This window comes from Chlamydotis macqueenii, chromosome 6, assembly GCF_036417535.1.
Source record: "Chlamydotis macqueenii isolate bChlMac1 chromosome 6, bChlMac1.mat, whole genome shotgun sequence".
Lineage (NCBI taxonomy): Eukaryota > Metazoa > Chordata > Aves > Otidiformes > Otididae > Chlamydotis > Chlamydotis macqueenii.
Window position 1 is genome coordinate 37,365,312 of NC_141561.1, and position 17,245 is coordinate 37,382,556.

Below are 17,245 nucleotides of genomic sequence, written 5' to 3' on the forward strand. Positions count from 1 at the left end.
GCATTTGCATTTTAGATTAATGTGTTTTAAGGAATGTAAACTTACAAAAATGCACACCCAAAAAAAGGGACAGAGAGTGGCTAAAGGTGTTTTTTCATGTAAGAAAACCTGTACTCAGTGCTCTTCTTTGCTACAGCCCATGACCTTGAGCAAGAGAATTTTTGGAAGTTGAGTCATCTCTTTTTGAGTCAATAGACCTATACTGATGCATACAATTTGAAGCCTTGGCTCAATCTCTGCTTTAGAGAACACAGACCAGCAGAGATTTTATTTCCTTTTTTTTATGCATTTAGTTTTGTGAATGCCTTGGGACAAAGAGCCTGTGATTTATGAGCTGGCTGCCTTCAAGGTGCTTGATGGAGGGGATCCATGCTCTGCTGGTCTGCCTGGGAAGGTGATGGCATGGCCTCTCTTGCACTGCTACAGGTTAGCAGAAGTCCATGGGCTGTCATCCTCGAGGGGCCTGATGAGGGCATCTCCAGTGATGCTGATGTTTTAAATTCCGCAAGCCAAACTGTAGCAAAATCTACCAATGGAAATGGATCCTGGAGCTATAACTTGAGTGTAAACAGTCTAAAATAATTTTTATGTATCTCTACAACTATGAAAACTTTAATTGCAAGAAAGTACCAGTGATGATCTAATAATGTCTATGGTTACCTGAGGTTTGCAATGAAATAAGCCTGAAAGCCACTATTTAAATACATTTTAAAAGGAAGACAGGCTTTCAAAAATGAAGCATGAACATAGTGCTGGGTCTGCACAGTTTGGCCTGTCTAAGAATGCAGATGTGCCTGGACATGCTTCATGCTACGAGAAAAAGAGGTTTTGTGACGAGCTGCCACAAAATAGTTGTATATTGACCAGCTAAGAAGATAAACAGGTGTGGAGGAGGAGGAGGATGGCAGGTCCTTATTTGAATTGCTGGGTTAAGGATTTGGATCCAGTCAGTTTTCTGGACTTGGGACAGGATGCTACACATTTATCTCCCTGGCAAGGCTGGATATGTCCCAACACATCTCCAGGCGTGTGTCAGGTCTGTCCCTAGGGAGCAAAGTCGTCCCAGGTGATGCTGAGGAGATATATCGCTGTCCTCTTGTATGGGAGCTGCTGTTCACAGATCTCTGGTGGTATTGTACATGGGCTACAGAACTGGTTCCAGGGGTTGCAGCAGGAAGGCTCCTCTTTTGCTTTTAGCAGCAGCTTCATGAGATGAGGAATACTAGAGCAAACCCCCAGCCTTTCCCTTGTGCTTGCTGGGACTTGCTGACATCCATTTCTAAGGGAGAGCATCAGCGGCTGGGGATGTGAATTGTCACTGGCATTTGCCTCATGGAGTGCACAGCTCCTGGGGAGTTTGTGGATGCCTCTGCTGCAGGAGAGTCCATGTCAAGGGGAGGCATAATGAACAGTGATGGAGCTTCAGGTTTCACAAGGCCCCAGAAAATCCAATAGTGAGAAAGCTGTTGGTTGCAAACCATGCCCTGTTAGTCCTGTTACTCACTGAAGTGGGTCAGCTGGCTTGGGGCTTGCCTGGTTTTTACAAATAGTTTAATTGATAAGGGTGCAGTTCTGGTCAACACAAAACTTTTATGCATTTGGGCTGCATTTGGGCTGCATTTAATTACATTAATGTAAGGGAACTGTGTTTTCCATCCAGAGCATTGACATGATTTATTCTGACACTTCTGAAATCAAGTCTATTCCTTCTTTCAGGCTACAGTCACATACAGGTGGCATTGATTGCAGCACCAGAATGATGTGGGAGTTCCTGCACTGGGCTGCACTCCCCGTGCAATTACTCTGCAGTCTCTGCCTTTCTGGTTCAATTTTAACAGAATGGCTGTCTCAGGGTTTCCTATAGCCCAGGGAGTCAGGCCCTCTTCCAGGAGGAGGAAGATGATGGTTTAAATCCATGCAGTGAAGTAAGAGACTAGGTCTCCTGTATTTCAGGGGAGCGTAAGAGACATGGAGCTTTTGGATGAAAGGGTGAGCGCTGCTGTTCCTGCTCTGTTTGCCAATAAACTCCCTCTTAGACTTTTGCCTTTTGCTGTCTAAAATGCCTGAAAAGGCAATTAACTTCACATTTTGCCAGTAACTTAAAACCAAAGTACTTGTTTTTTCATTATCCACATAGGAACTTTATTTTCCTTTTACACTTTTGATATGTCCACCAAGCTACACATGCTATGATGACTGCCCAAGAGACATTTCTGCTAGTTGCAGTGTATCTGCAGTGATGCACAGAGGTTAGAAGGCAAAGCATGCTTCTTCCAGGGTAAGTTTGCTCAGAAGAGCTTAGGCCAGTGGTTTACTTCTGTGTGCTTTACTCTGCTCAAGCCAGGACAGCCAGAGAGCTGGTTTAGGAGGCCACAGAGAAAGAGATCTCTTGGGCAGGATTGTGCTAATTTGTATACTACTCCTCCATGACCAAAAGGGCCACTGTGAGTTTAGTGCGTCTCTGAGTTCCTGCTTCAAATGTGGTTTCCTTGGGTTTTTTTTGGTAAAATTGTTGGCAAGTTCATTACTAGGGGAGGTGCTGTTGGTCAATCAGAAGGCTCTGGTGGGAGTTTGCTTTAGACAGGGTGTGTAACACTGTCTATGTTCTCAGTGTTTACAAATATCTAAGGACACTCAACCTATTCCAATCTCTTGGCCGCTTTCTTCTGTCCCATGCACACTTACCTTCTGTCATTTCAGCTGCCTGACATGTTGTCTCTTTCCTGTGATCAACACCTCTCTGATAGCTGTTGCTGTTAAATGTTTGGTGTGTTCCTCTTCTGAAGGTTGGGTGGCTGCAATGTCAGCAGGAAAAATTGCAAGTGTATGTGTACTATTTGGCAAGCAATGACCTTTGAGAAAGATTGCAGTGGTTTGGAGCTGTGCCCTGATACAACCACCTACTTTCTTGACCCCATACGTGGAAAGTGATTCTGTTACCCAAAGTTACAAGAAGCACAGGGAAGTTCATGGAGAAGCCTTTTGAACACAAACAAGGGAGGTTCCGTGAAATTCAAAACTAATACATGGGAATGATGTTTTTTCCAACACCAGTTAGATTGTGAAACTTGTTGCTGTGGAACTATTTGAGGCCAAGCACCTAAAAAGATGCAGGAAGGAACTGGGCATTTACACAGTTATCGAGAATATCAGAGTTACTATAGTTCATAACAAATTTGGAAGGAATATATAATCTACTTCACTGTGCTTAAGCAGTTCTTGAACTGAGAGAAACTGGGTGCATTTATCCTGCAGAGATCCTTGTGCTCTCTGTTAAAACTTGTGGGTTTGGTGATAAGACAGATTACTGCCTCGGCTGGACTGCTTGTCTGGTTTGTTTCTTACACGTTTCACCACAGGCTTAAAGTAACAAGCTAGGGATCTGCTGCCAGCAAACTCTCTCAGGATCTTAGCTTCAAGCTGTAATGCTGACTGCGTGCAACAGGGTACCTAATTAATCTACTAATGACTTGGCTCACAACCTGCAAGGCACAGAAAAGCAAAGCCATTTGCTATCCAAGATGCTCACAGCTGCAGGACGCCTTTATAAGCTGTGGAAGCTTGTGCAGAGGAGAGTCAAGCCCGATAAATGGCCAGGTCAGCATGTTTTGGGGGTCTTGGTCTAGCGAGGGTGCCTTGTCCTCAGGAAGGCAGTCAGGGAGCAGGGCACAGCACGGGAGACCTGGAGGTGACTGAAGGAATCTGATCAGGAGACAGGCAGGGCTGACACCATGGGATATGCAGGTGGTGAGAAATAGAACAATGATGGATGAATGCTGGAGACAGCATTATGTAACGGCACAAAGGTTGGATTCTGTGCACAAATGAAAGGCTCTATTGGCTCGAGGGAGGCAATGGGTCTATTTTGGAGGTGCTATTCGCCCCTTGGCTCCACCAAGTGCTGTGTAAGGCACTGATAGCGTGAATGCAGGCAGAGGCGCACAGCAGTGTAGGCTGAAGTCAAGCCATGCTGAAGGAGCAGGCAAAGGAATGAATATCCGAAGAAGGGGAAAGAAGGCACCAACTGGTGCGCCGCATATAGCCTACGGCTGACTTAGCACTTGTGCCGCATTGCCTTCCTGCTCAAGGTTTTCTAATTCTGTCCCAGACGCTGTCAGCGTCCCCCAGCAACTGGCAGCAAGACATACAAGGCATGCCTTGGAGAGCTCACAAGTGTTGCCGTCCTCCCCCCCGTCTCGCCCCAGGAGGCCCAATGAGGCGGGGAATGGCTTCCTGAAGGTGTGCCCACTTCTCAGCTCTTACTGGATGACTTGGGGGCTGCCTTCAGCTCACGTTCAGGCTGCTCACCTTCCCAGTGCTGTCATTTCTCGCGGAAGAAACAATGTCACCTAAGTGCTCTTTGCAGTTTGCTTTCCACTCTCCTGTAAAGCTTCCAATCGCTTTTTTAGCAGCTCAATTTCCTCTGCAGGAGCATCAGTTCATACGTCACTGAGCAACCAGGCTCTGAAATGCAAGTACCTGGCTAAATGTAACAAAAATATGCATGAGGAGGCCTGTGCCTTGCTCCCATTGCCCAGCTCCTTTGGGAAGGGCTGCGGTTGAGGCAGAACGTGCATATCAAATCCCACCAGGCAGGACTCTTGACCAAGGAAAGCACTAGCTGACAGGCCCAGAGGGGTACTTTGTGGTTTTAAACATAAAGATTAGGCACTGTGTAAGATGTTAATCTCAGCATGCTCTCTCACGCTCCATAGGTTAAAATCCCCTTGGTGCTGCTTTTAGGCAATTGGGATTCCTGCGGCTTCAGGGCCCCACAGCCTGTGCCTGAGCTGCAGATGTTTGCTACCTTTTCCTTCCTTTCCTTTTTCCTGGGGCGTGCAGCAGAGAAGTTAAATTACTGGCCATTTAAAATGAACTGTGCCTTTCTCAGATGCCATTTCAATCTACTAAGCAATGGACTGATTTCAGACTTGGGAAGGGCATGAAAAGATAGCTAAGTATATGGCACAGAGTCCCCACATACCTGCATTGCCCGGAAGGTTTCATTGTAACTTGTGGGGCATCAACCTCTTTTCTTTCACTTTTTTCCTCCCTCTCATTTTTGACATAAAGTGCTCCAGAAGGTCTTGAGTTAGTCCAGGATCTAGAGGTCAGACTGGCTGCTGGGATAAATCACCAGGCTTAATGTGATGTGGGTTAAGTTTTGCTGATTTCTATTAGGGAATGTCTGGGCTTGAAATATCTCAAAACTCAAAGATCCTATCTGTTTTAGGAAATCTGGCACTGCCAGAATCTAGACCTCTTTCTCTTCAGCAATCGGTAAGACTTCTTGATGATTGGAGGTATGGAATAGCCTTCAAGACCTGAAGCTTGGAGATGTGAGCACCACTCTCTGTGATCATACATTCTCTGTCCTTGTCACTGAACTCCTGTCTATGCCAAGCATGCAGTCTGCATTTGGTGAAATATTGCTAAATGCACAGACACTCCAAGATGTGTTTGATACACCAGAACACCCTATTTTCTAATTGCATGCATGAGTCTTGCTGTTGTGTTAGAAGTTAAGTGGTATGTGGCTCAGTCATATGCAGACCTTGAGGCAGCCCAGCAAGGATGAAGCTGTAGGAAGTAAAATCTTTCAGCTATTTCCATGTCTAGCAGTAAGTACTTTTGGATTTATGGAACCTATCTAGATTTTGGATAATACTTGTGCATTTTGAATCAAATCCATGAAGACTATATTTTCTGGGGAGAGAGGGCTATAACTGTGTGTGACTGTGTGATCAATCGTAGCGTATGTTTCTCAGAAAATTGTTTCAAGAATCTAAGTAGCATTGTCAAGGCTTATTAAGCCCTGATAGACATCCACACAAATATCTAGAATATAATCTGCACTGCGGCTGTCTGAGTGGATGCAAATGAGGATAAAGCATTTGATGAACAGGTGCTTTTTGATGGCACTGTGTCCTCTTACCCCAGTAGGATTTTGATTCTCCAGGCCTGTGGCTGGAGAGGTGTCCTCCAACCAGCAGGCTAAGGAGGCTGCAGGCAGGACCTGGCAGGTTTTCCTCACACTTCTCTAGCCTGTCAGAGAAAAGAGCATCCTTTTAGAAATGTCAAGAGAAGATGATGTGGGTCCCTTAATGCTTTTAGTGTGAGAGGGGGCGCTCAGCAACCAGTTGTGCTGAGGTCCAAGGGGACAGAACACACAGTGAGCTGCCAGGTGAGGTGCGTCTTACAGGAGACAGGAAGGTCTCATTGCTGCCAGTGATACAGTGGATAAACCTGGCCAAGCTGTTTAAAACTAGCTGTGATGGAGCTTGGCCTTTTGTGTTGTGCTTGTAACATCTCTTTGTTTTCTCTGTGTGTGAAAACAAACCTTGGTAAAGCACTGTGAAATCCTCCCATAGAAGCTGCTCATGGGTGCAAGCCTGTTTTTTGGGGAGCAGGGATGTATACACATATAATGTCTCTCCTCCAGGATCTGTCAAGTAGCTATGCTGGCTTTCTTTAAATAGCCCGCTGCTGCTGTGCCCCTTATTTAGCTGTAGGGAGGCAAGAGACATGGTGATGCTCAAGAATGTGATTTTGCTTCTCGTGTGACCTATGAGATCACAGATTGTTATCAGGAGATATACGGTGACTCTTGTAGAAGGTGCTGGATCCAGGACCTGGAAATCCTGCAGGGTTGGGCACAAGGGCTGAAGGACCTGCTGGTGGGGGGAATCTGGCTGTAGGGAGTGACTAAGCACCTTAAACGTCCTATGAAACCTTCATGTGCCCAGTGTTTGGCAGCCAGTGCAAGCTGCCTCCACCTGCAGCTCTTTTACATTTAAAGTTGCTATTTCATAGGACTTTGGAGGTCCACTTAGAGTGCAATATGAGCCGGACTTCCATTTCAGCTACTTCTGCTTCAATATCCAGCCCTGAGGGGTTTTCTCCTGCTTGTTAAACTTCTGTCAAAGTCAGTTGCTTTGCAATATGAGATGCTTTCAGAGCTGCTACTGAGAGGCTGATGACATACTTTATGAAGACTGTTACCCCCAAAGGTAGTTCAGAAATGCCTGTTATTTTTATTAAATACTTTTATCTCCCAGGCAACTCCGTTGAGCTGACAGAACTGCAGCAGTTGGTTGTGGGCTGCTGTGTGTGTATGTGCAGGGGTGACTTTTAACCCTTTTTACTTACAAGGTTACTTCTACCTTTCTCCTTGAGAAATATTGGATCATAGAAGTGGGAATGGCAAGTACAGGTGGACCCTAACTGCCAAAGCTGATTTGGATGAATGCCTTTTTTAATGACAGTGATCGGTACAGAGGAAGAAGTCTTCATTTCCGTAGTTTTGGGGGCTCTCAAATAGATGAGAGATCCAATCCTGAAAGGTGATGCTGCCATGCAAGAGTTGCCTGACACAAACTCCAGCCTCATAACTTCTTTAAACTAGTTGTGCCACCCTTTTTGTTTGGCAATGGTCACATTTGAAATTATTTAGCTAATCATTTCCACAAGTGAGTTTTAGTTTCTGGGTTTTTCAAAGATTGGTAAACATAACTCCTCACAGCTTAAAATCTGGACAGTCTTGGTTAACAAGATGACCATGTAGTATTTTTATTTCCTGCCTGTTTGTCTAACTCAGAATGTGATGCTGGCAGAAAACTTCTGCAATAACAAGTTCATCATTAGTTTTAAGTAAATATTTTGAAAAAATTTTGTAAAGTAAATAGATTTGGTGAAGATTTTTGCCAAAGAACGTAAGATATTTCCACAAAATGGAAGTGATCTAGAAATTCAAGTTTGTAGTAATTTTTTTCCATACTTATAGAACAGCATTTTCCATGAAGATACGTAGTGGTTTTTACAAAACTCAGACATGCTTTTAATCTCTCTTGTAGAAATGAAACCCTAGTTTCTGGTATTTACCTGCAATTTCAGGAATAGTTTGTTGCACCGGTACTATCGCAAGGGATCAGAGCTCCAGTAGTGTTGTGCAACAGGTGTGATAAAGAAAATAAAGTTGACCCCATCAGAAAGGATCTTTCCCCACCTTTGTGATCTCAAATGCCTTGTAGCATTAGCTCTCCTCAGGAGAATAATAGGATGTGGGATCCATGTAGCCATTTTGTCTCCAGGTGTCTGTTGCTGTGGAGCATTTCTGCCTGCCAGGTACTGGTGTTTGTTTTTGGCTCCTCTTTATTGGTGACATGTTTTGTGGCTGATCCCTTGTGGATGACATGGAGTTGTTTGTTTGTTTTTTCATGTTAGATGTCTAAAGTAAACAACTTAACTGAATGTTTGAATACTTTTAACTACGAATAACATGAAACTGTATGTGCTGCAGTGAACACAAGCCAGTGCTTTTCCTTCAGAAACTGTTGCAAAATCACTTTGTGTGTGTGTATTTGGATTTGTCCTTGTGAATGTTGCATATGGATAATGATTGATGAAGATGTTTTATTAATTCTTCTCTTATTGTGCTTAAGTGAATTGGCAGAGGCAAAGGAGATTTCTTAGAATTAAATTACAAGCTTTCAGAGACCTAGCATTATGTATAGCTACATAAAAAGATACGATCTCCTAGTTTCAACAGTGTTCCCTGCGATAAGTGTACAGTTTTCTTATTAAGATAAAGCCATATTGAGATAATTGAGGAATCTGAGAATCAAGAGCTTTGGAAATCTCTCTGTGCCTGTGGGTGGAACCTTCACCTTGTTGGATGTGTCTCCCAAGGGGACGGGAAGTGGTGTAATGTTAGCAGCCTCCTGCCAATGCCTCTTCTCCCTCTTCCTGAGTTGAATGTCAGTTTAGCACAGCTTTTGTAGGCTAGCTTGGAGAGGGGGGCTGCTGTACACTTAATAATGCCATAGTTACCAGACTGTAAGGTTTGAGGCTGGAATGTCTTTTTTGTGCCTGCTGCTTTTGGAGTTGGGAGTATATATGTCCTGCTTGCGCTTTTTATGATCTGAAATCAATTGAGACTCTCAGCCTCTTAAAATTAGATGAGGCTAATGCTCCTTTAGAGCATCACTGTAGAGATGTCTCCAAGGAAGCTTCCAGTGTGGATGCAGTCCCTGCCATCTTCTCTTTGCATCATTTTTTCTTTTTTTTTTTAACTTTTATATTTCCCTTTTGTTGTCATTATGGAGACAAAGTTTTTATCTACCCTTCTGAAAGCTTCAATTTCCACAAGGATTTTGTATAGTGTTTTTATCATTTTAACATTATTTAAAGAAGAACTGTAATCAAGTCTCTCAATCTGCTGTGGGCTTTAAGACGAGCATGCTGCTAATCCTGGGGAGCACATTTGCTTCTCTACCTTAGGGTGGTGAATGCTGAAAAGCACTTTGTCCCCTACTCCCAGCACATCCCATTTAGCAGATCTGCTTTCTTCACAGTAGAGTTCCAAACAGACATTCCCAATTTGTAATTAACTTGACAAGTGTGTTTTGTCCTACAGTCCCATCCCTTCAAAGAGAAGGAGAAACCCAAAGCTGCAGCATGGTTTTGAACACTCTCTCTTGTCTGTCTGCATACTGGGATGAGAGGAGCAGTGTGTCTGCAGCTCAGGATTAGACAGCTGAGGAAAACAGTCCAACAGAAAGTGGCAGTGGCAGCTCTTGGGATAAGACGACATCTGCCAGGAGGAACTTCTTGTTGGCAACTTCAGCGGCTGAGGGTTGCTCTTCCCCTCTGTGTGCTCTGATGCAGACCCACTTTCCCTGTCATCCTTTGCTCAGTAATGAGGATGGTAATTGTTATTTATTGGCCAAGGATTTCAGTAGTCAGAAGTGATTTTCAGAGCCCAGTTTTGCGTTTTCAGAAAGTGATGAACACTCTCCTTTTTTTTTTTTAAAACAAAAGAAACAAAAAAACCCCACAGCCTCCTTTCAAGGATTTTTAAGCTGAACATTCTCCAAATCAAGGTGTCTCAACTCACTTCACTTTTAGAATCTGTTACTGCAGATGGAATTTTAAAAGCAAGCAATTGTTAAGTCTGCTTCTAATGATGTCTCTGGGGCCACAGGAATGTGTAGTACGCTGTATGTTGTATGTTGCATGATTAGGGTTCAAATTAAGGAGAAAAAGAACCTAATGGGAAGCAGTGGTATGAGGAGGATAAAAGCAAAGATAGGCATAGGGAGAGCTAGGAAAATACATACAAACAGGATTTTGGTACTCAGCACATTGAAGTGGTATCACCTGCAAATGCTTGGATGCTAAATTGATGGGAACATTTTAACAGGGGTCTGGCACACCTTTACTTTCTGAGCTTTGGCAGCAGGACAAGTCTGTGCAGTGGCCACATTGGAGGGCCTGAATTCCCATCCAAGTGCTGCCATGAGACAAATAGAAAGTGCTCAGCCTCTCTGGAAAGTAGAGGGGAATTTTGTTACTTCCAGTTCACTTTAAGAAGATTACAGTTCAGTCTGGTTTCCAGCTCCCTGTTTCAGGAGAGGGGAGTTTTGCAATAGCAGAACGGCTGGCAGCTCTCTGTGAGATGTGGGATGCTGCCTTCTTCCTGACAGCTACAAATCCAGCCAAGGCAGATCTCATTGCCGTGGTAGTAGCTCCTGACTGTGAAGTACAGGGAATAATCAGTGGCAGAGCATGATGATAATGGGTTAATCAGAGGAGAAATGATTCGGATGTTCCTTCATCTGGGAAATGACACACTTCTCTAAAGACTCTCCCCTCCCTCCCACCCCCCTCCTGATATTCTCTCACAAGTCTTGGAAGGCATAATGTTGGAGACATAGTATTAATTTTGCATTGCTTTCAGTGCTGTAAAAATGTTACTATTTGCAGTACGGCAAATGCAAAAGAAGCATCTTCAGATTTCAAGCTGTAACTAGGGTCCTGTATGTGATGTGCCACACCAAGAAATAATGAGAAATCCTGCCTCAGAGATGCTGGAAAATGAACAAAAGAAATGGGAGAAAACCAAAGCAGAGAGCAGCCAAATGACTTGTTGGAGTAGCCTCAGCTTGGCAGTTGCAGACAGAGGAAGGAGATTTGTATGCTGAGCCCTAGTCTAAGGCAAGGCATGTCCCCTGGAACGAGCTCTCTCGCCTGAGCAGCTTTCAAACATCACCCTCAGCTCCTGTTCTCTAAGTTTCTTTCCTTTTGATGAAACTATGATGTTTAGAGCATTGTTGGGGTGTCACGTAGAGACTTTGTAGCCTTGAGTCCAACCTTTTGATGGTCCCAAGTGGATGGAGGCTTTCTCCCAGTTCCTAGTGGAGCTCCTAGAGCTGCCTTCAGAAGTAGTGTGGAGGCACTGTCCTGAGCTGATCGGACAGAGGCAGGATGGTACGTGAAGCTTCCATCATCCGAAATGAATAACGAGCTCAGCTCTGTCTGCGTGGGCACAGCATGAACCTTTTACAGTAGCAAATGTGTTGAGGCTAGTAATGCAGCGGGGTTTTCTTTTTCAAATGGTGGAATTCATTGGGGAATTTATCCCTCATTCTGTCTAAGGAAGATCCAAGCTGCATGTGGCTCATTAGAGTTTTGTTTGGTATATCTAATCCATTTGTGAACTGAATAGTTTGGCTGCAACTTCTGTATTCCAAGTAACATGATTCACTCTTCTTGGCCTGATTTCCTAAGAAGGTGAGGCTTAGGGATTTGCCTTGCTTGTCCATATTTCTGTATTCTCCCAGTAATATTTCTGACTCTTTTAGGCTATTTCAGTGAAATTAGAAAGCAGGATAGAAGTGTAGGAAGGTAAAAACCTATAGGTTTTATGAAAATTGCAGCTGGGAAGAGTCCCAGATCAGGCCCTCTTATTATAAAGCACATATAATATTTAAATCTTAGACACAAGCAAGGAAAGGATGTTGGGCAATTTCTGTCTTGTTACAGAGAATGTCTCTATTCCCCCTCAGTAATATCGCCTGTCACAAATCAGGGGTATGGGAAGTAAGTGCTAATATCATTGCTCCTCGGTTTTACAAGGCAGTAATTCAACACTTGAACGCATAGACTGTTCGGTGGAAGGCTAAGTGGTTATTGGAGTGAACCAATGAGATGATTGCCGATGAAAACCGGGGAATTGGAGCTATTGGTATTGTGCCAATAACAAAAGAGAGGGGGGAAAGATAATGGAAGATGATTGTCCTGTTTTTAAAAAGGGTCTATGTGCTCCCAAAACCCAGACACATTTGTACTCATTTGGGAATCCTACATCAGGCTCTGTCTTCCCCGTATGCTTGTAAAGCACAGGGTCAGCCCTGCTGGAACGAGATATTTCCCAGCTTTGGGTGGTATAAACACCTTGGAGCTTATCCTTCATGGTGATGAAGCACCAGGGGTTCCCAAATGCTTCCACTGGCAACTTCCCACTTCTGGTCCAGAGCCCAGCTTCTTGCAGATGAATTTGTCAGGCTTGTAAATACCAAGCACTGCGAGCCTTGTTCTGGGACCTGCTGGGCTGTATCTTGCATTCACCGAACTGCAACCCACCATAGCTGCCACCCAGGTGGGGTTTGTCCTCTTCCCCACAGCGATAAATGAGCTACAAATCCCTAACAAGGGTATCCCTGGATGTAGGATACGCTGTCATCCAAAGTTTGTGTTTTATGGTTAAGAGACTTCTCACAATTTCTTAGACTCTGTCTTCTGAGGTCTCTCTCTCTCCTTTTTTTTTTTTTTTTTTCCAGCCACTTGTAAAATCTGATCAATCCCTTCCTATCCACTACTGGGAGTGTCAGTATCAAGGAGGATCACCTCAGTGGCAGAGCAAAGTGCTACAAAACAGCTGCAAAAGTTTTCTGGGAATGGGGGAAACCCCTGCAACTTAAGGGGTGCTTTGGGTCTCCCCTGCAAGGAAGCTGTTTGGCAGTTCTGTGGTCTCCCCTTCACCAGTGAGGGATATCCTTAAGGGGGGATAGCTATAATAAAACTCAGCCAAATGGTGGAAATATGATCAACTCCTCAGTTAATCTGATTAGAGCCAACAGCCGCTACACGCAACATTTGCTCCTGCCGCGCATGCAAGCTGCATACTACAGTGTAACTATTTATGGGCCTGGCTCCAATGGGATTTATGGATGGCAAAGCACTACCAGTGGATTTGATTACCTGCTGAGATCACTGCAAATGCTGCAGCAAATTGCAGGGCCGCAAACGAGCTTTGCACAAGGACTGCGTGACACATGTCCTGCCAGCGAGAAATTCCCCAGCCATGAGGAGACGGAATTAAAATGGCTTGCCCCAGCCACACTCTTATTTTCCCTTCTTAAGGCTTTCAAGGTTGTTTTAGTGCTGTCCCTATGCCTTCTCCCTCCCTGGCTGTCTTCCTCACTGCAGAGGAAGCAGAGCAGTGTACTGTCATCCACAGGCTTCAAGGGTGGCCATTCATTACAGAATCTGTTGTACTTTTTGGCCACATGTACCATCTTTCCCCCTTTGGGGGAAGTGGAGGGGGATGCACAGCATCTGAGGGTGAAAGGTGGCTGCAAGGTGTCCTATCCAGCACAGAGGGCAGCGAAAACAAATGGCTCTTCTGCCTCTGGAGTTGATGGCTACATGAAAAATAGCTCAATCCTCTTCTCTCCTTTCTGCTGGCAACTCTTAGCATCTCGATTGCCCAAATATTGGGGATGAGGTTATTCTTGGGTGGTCCCGGGCTGTGCCAAAACACTTCCCCCCTGTGAGCAGCAGGGAGGGCGTAGGTTTCCTTGTCTTAAACTGGTTTTGCTTTCCTCCCACGTTGCATTTTGCCTTGCTCTGATGCTGTAAATTTGGTTTGTGAAATGATCCAGAGTAAAAGCCACCACCCTTCTTCCTCAAAGGGGGCAGCCTGGAGACAGAAACAAGTGGGTGAGAGTGAGGTGGGGAGGGAGGTAAAACAGAAGTGTCTTCAGAAAGCTCTGCTGCAGGAGGAAGCAGCAGGGACCACCATGCTGAGGGTGAAAGCTGGCTTGAGAAACACTTGGGAATACAGAGCTTTGTGGGTGAGGCAATAGCAGGGTCTGTATCGCATCAGCAGCTGTATTGAGAGCTGGTTTGTTCTGCTTTTCCCCGACAGCTTCTGAGGGAGTGGTTTTGATTCTGAAATAGCATCTGTAGGATGCAAAGATGCAATGGTCCTCTGGATCTCAGAGCAGCTGTGCATTGCACCCACCCACCCAGGCAGGCAGAGATCTTCACGCTCATCCTCTGTTTTCAAAGGTCAGTTGTGCCAATGGGGTGGTACCAGGATAGGGGGCAATGCTTATCCCCAGACACCAAACACCATGTTCTCAGCAGTGCCAGCACAGCCCTTGGCACAGCGAGCCCCTCATCTCCTCTCTGGACTTGCAAAGCATCATCCAAGCCAAGCAATGTCCCTTTCGTGGTAGCGGCATCCCTGATTCTTGCTCCAGAGCTGGGAAGGAGTTCTCTGAAGCCCAGTTGGTATGAAGTGGTATTCTGTAGTCTTTGGCAAAGACAGGGGTCACAGGAGGGATATAAATATGTTTGTGTTAAAGGGAGAGTGGTGTTGTATCTGTTTGCAGCTCATGGTAAGGGAACGTTCAATGAGAGACATCCTGAATGGTGGAAGAGTTTGCTTGTTCTTTCCAAAAGAGAGAGAATAAAAACAAAAACAACAAAAAAGCCAAAACCAACCAAACACACACAAACAAATAAAACAACCCAAAAAAACCCCCAACCTAGCTGTCAGATCTTGTTGGGATTCTTAAATTAATATACCAAGACTTGCTGTTAAGGTCAGGCACAAACAGGTTTATTAGCTAGACCTGAAACTTGATCAACTGTTCAAAGTTAATTAAACTCCCCTTGACTCCTACATTCAGGTGTTGCAGAAAGGCTGGGTCCTAAACTGCTCTAAATCAGCTTAATGACATGGGCTTTACGCAGCTCCACATCTGGCCCACCTACATGATTTTCCCAGAACATTACTGCCACCAAGAAAAGCAAAGATAAGGAAAAAAAAACCAAAACCCACAAACCAAAAAGGCAAGCAGAAGGTATAAGCTGTGTTGATTGATTCAGGGAGAACAATCAATGAAGCAACCCTCTCAGTTTCAGCTATAATCTGGAAATCCATGCTTACCCTTTGGCCAAGGTTAATGAGCTGTGCTCGGTAAGTTGAGAGGCCCAGCTATAAGATGCTGCAGTATGCGTCCATGCCAGCGATGATACTGAATTTGGAGTTCTGAGTCTATGTTGGCTTGAGTTTAGTTATCAGCTTCCTGCTGCGTGGAGAGTGATTTTGGATGCTAATATTGCACACCCACTGCGCACAGGGATCCCCCTGAAAACCTGAAAAAACCCACTGGCTTGGAACTTCCCAGTCCGTGAGGCCCAGTTCCCTGCCTTGTGCTCATCTGTCCCCATGTGTGGCTGAAACAAGGGGTTGCCTGAAACCTCCCAAGACTGCCTGTCAGCAGGGTCAGGGAGACCCAAGGCTGCTCTGGCCCTGTTGGCTTCAGGCCATGTCCCAGTGGAGAACCCATCTGCAGGGGCCATTTCAGCCCTATCTAGGCTTGGTTTTTTTCCCTTGGCATCAAAATTTCTCAATGGGGAGCCTTGGCACCCTTACACATGTGCCCAGCTGGATTTTCTTGATGCTCTTGCCCTTTTGGGATGTTCCCAAACCCTATGGAGTTCTAGGGGAGGCACGTCCAGTGCAGGAGGCTTCACAGAGCCAAGGATGTGGGGATGGAGGTTGTTGGCTCTGTAGTTTCTGAGAGTTAGGAGCAGTTGGTGGCAGAACTTGTTCAATGTCTATAAATCTGATGTGGGGAGACATGGAGTGTTTTCACCCAACATGTGGAGCATTTCCTTGAAAACCTGCCCACGTGGCTGAAGAACATGAGGAGTTGCCCTCCCTTGTAGGGTCTTGTGGTGGAGCTTGGGTGGCTTCAGGCACGATTGGGAAAGAGATTTTTTTCTTTTGTTGTTTTCAAGGGTCTATATGACTTACTTAGAGGCCATGCACTTCTGAAGGGCTTCCACATTTCTCACGTTTCTGTCATCCTGCGCAGTATACAAACACAACTGCATCCATGTGGGCTTTTTGGTTTGAGCGACTTTCCCAGGGCTACCAAAGAGCTGAATCCCAGCTCCCTCGAGGTATCATTGAGCAGTTGAGGGTGCGGGCATGCACTTGAGTGGCAGGGTAGCTGCTGCTGTCAGGCTGCATTGCCACCTGCTGGGGGCACACCGCCCCTTGCTGAGGCCACCTCCACCCAGTTTCAGCAAGGGGTGTCCCGCAGCCAGCTGGGCTCCAGCATGTTTCCTCAGGTGTGTATTTTGGGCAGATCTGCTGCCTCCTGCTCTGTTGGATTTTGTCTTCAGACCCCTCATAACATTGCAAGTTGTAGCTCTTGGGGTTTAGATTTCCTGGACTGGGTACTGGCCTTCATTTCAGGTTTCTGTCCTGGGTGCAGCTAAAGGGCTAAAGGGCTCAGCCATCCTGGGCAGGAAGATGTGAGGAACCTATGTTGTTCTTCCCAATGTGTGTTTAAAAAAAAAAAAAAATCTCTTGCAACAAATCAAATGTATGTGCTGGGACCTTGCTGGCCTGGAGTGGGACTTGTGGGGTCACTGGGACCAGCCACATTCCTTGGGTGTTACCATCAGAAAACCCCAGTCAAATCTGGCCAAGTATTACCCTGGTGGAAAAACATGAACAAAATAAGTGGGGAATGGGGGAAAGGTGAGATAGCGGTTCAGAGGGATGGAAGTCAGATGAGATGCTGGCGAGAAGCGAGGTCTGGCTGAATAACTTGTGTAAATGAAGCCCTTTGCCAGCAGCTTTCTGCCCCCCCCACCCGCTGCTTCTCCTGCAGGTGCTTTTGTGGCATTGCACGTGGGACACGCAACCTGAATTCACCTTGCCCAGCTCTGTGCCTGGGACAACAACGTCCCTGTTGGGGGCAGGAGGCTGAGCTGGGGTTTGTGGAGGCTGAGTTGCTCTTCTGCTGTGCTTTTCCCCTATCAACACAGGGAAGGTGTCTGCCGTGCTGCAGCCAGCAGCCTGTTTCCCCTTCCACTGGGCAGGAGAGGGTGCTTTTTTAGGAGGATCCACATCCTCTTTCCAGTGGCCAGAGCTGCACAGACGCCTATTTTGGTGCAATTAGACTAACCTGCAGGCCTGTGGTCTCCAATGGAAGCCAGAGGAGGGAGGATGGAGACAGTGCTGCAAAAGGATGTTCTGAGAGGAAAAGCACAGCCTGTGAGGGAAAGCATAGAACTGGCCTCGATGAATTGGAGACAGGGAAAAATGTGAAATACTCTTAACACTCAGGGTAGGGGAGAGGCCAATGAGCCCCCA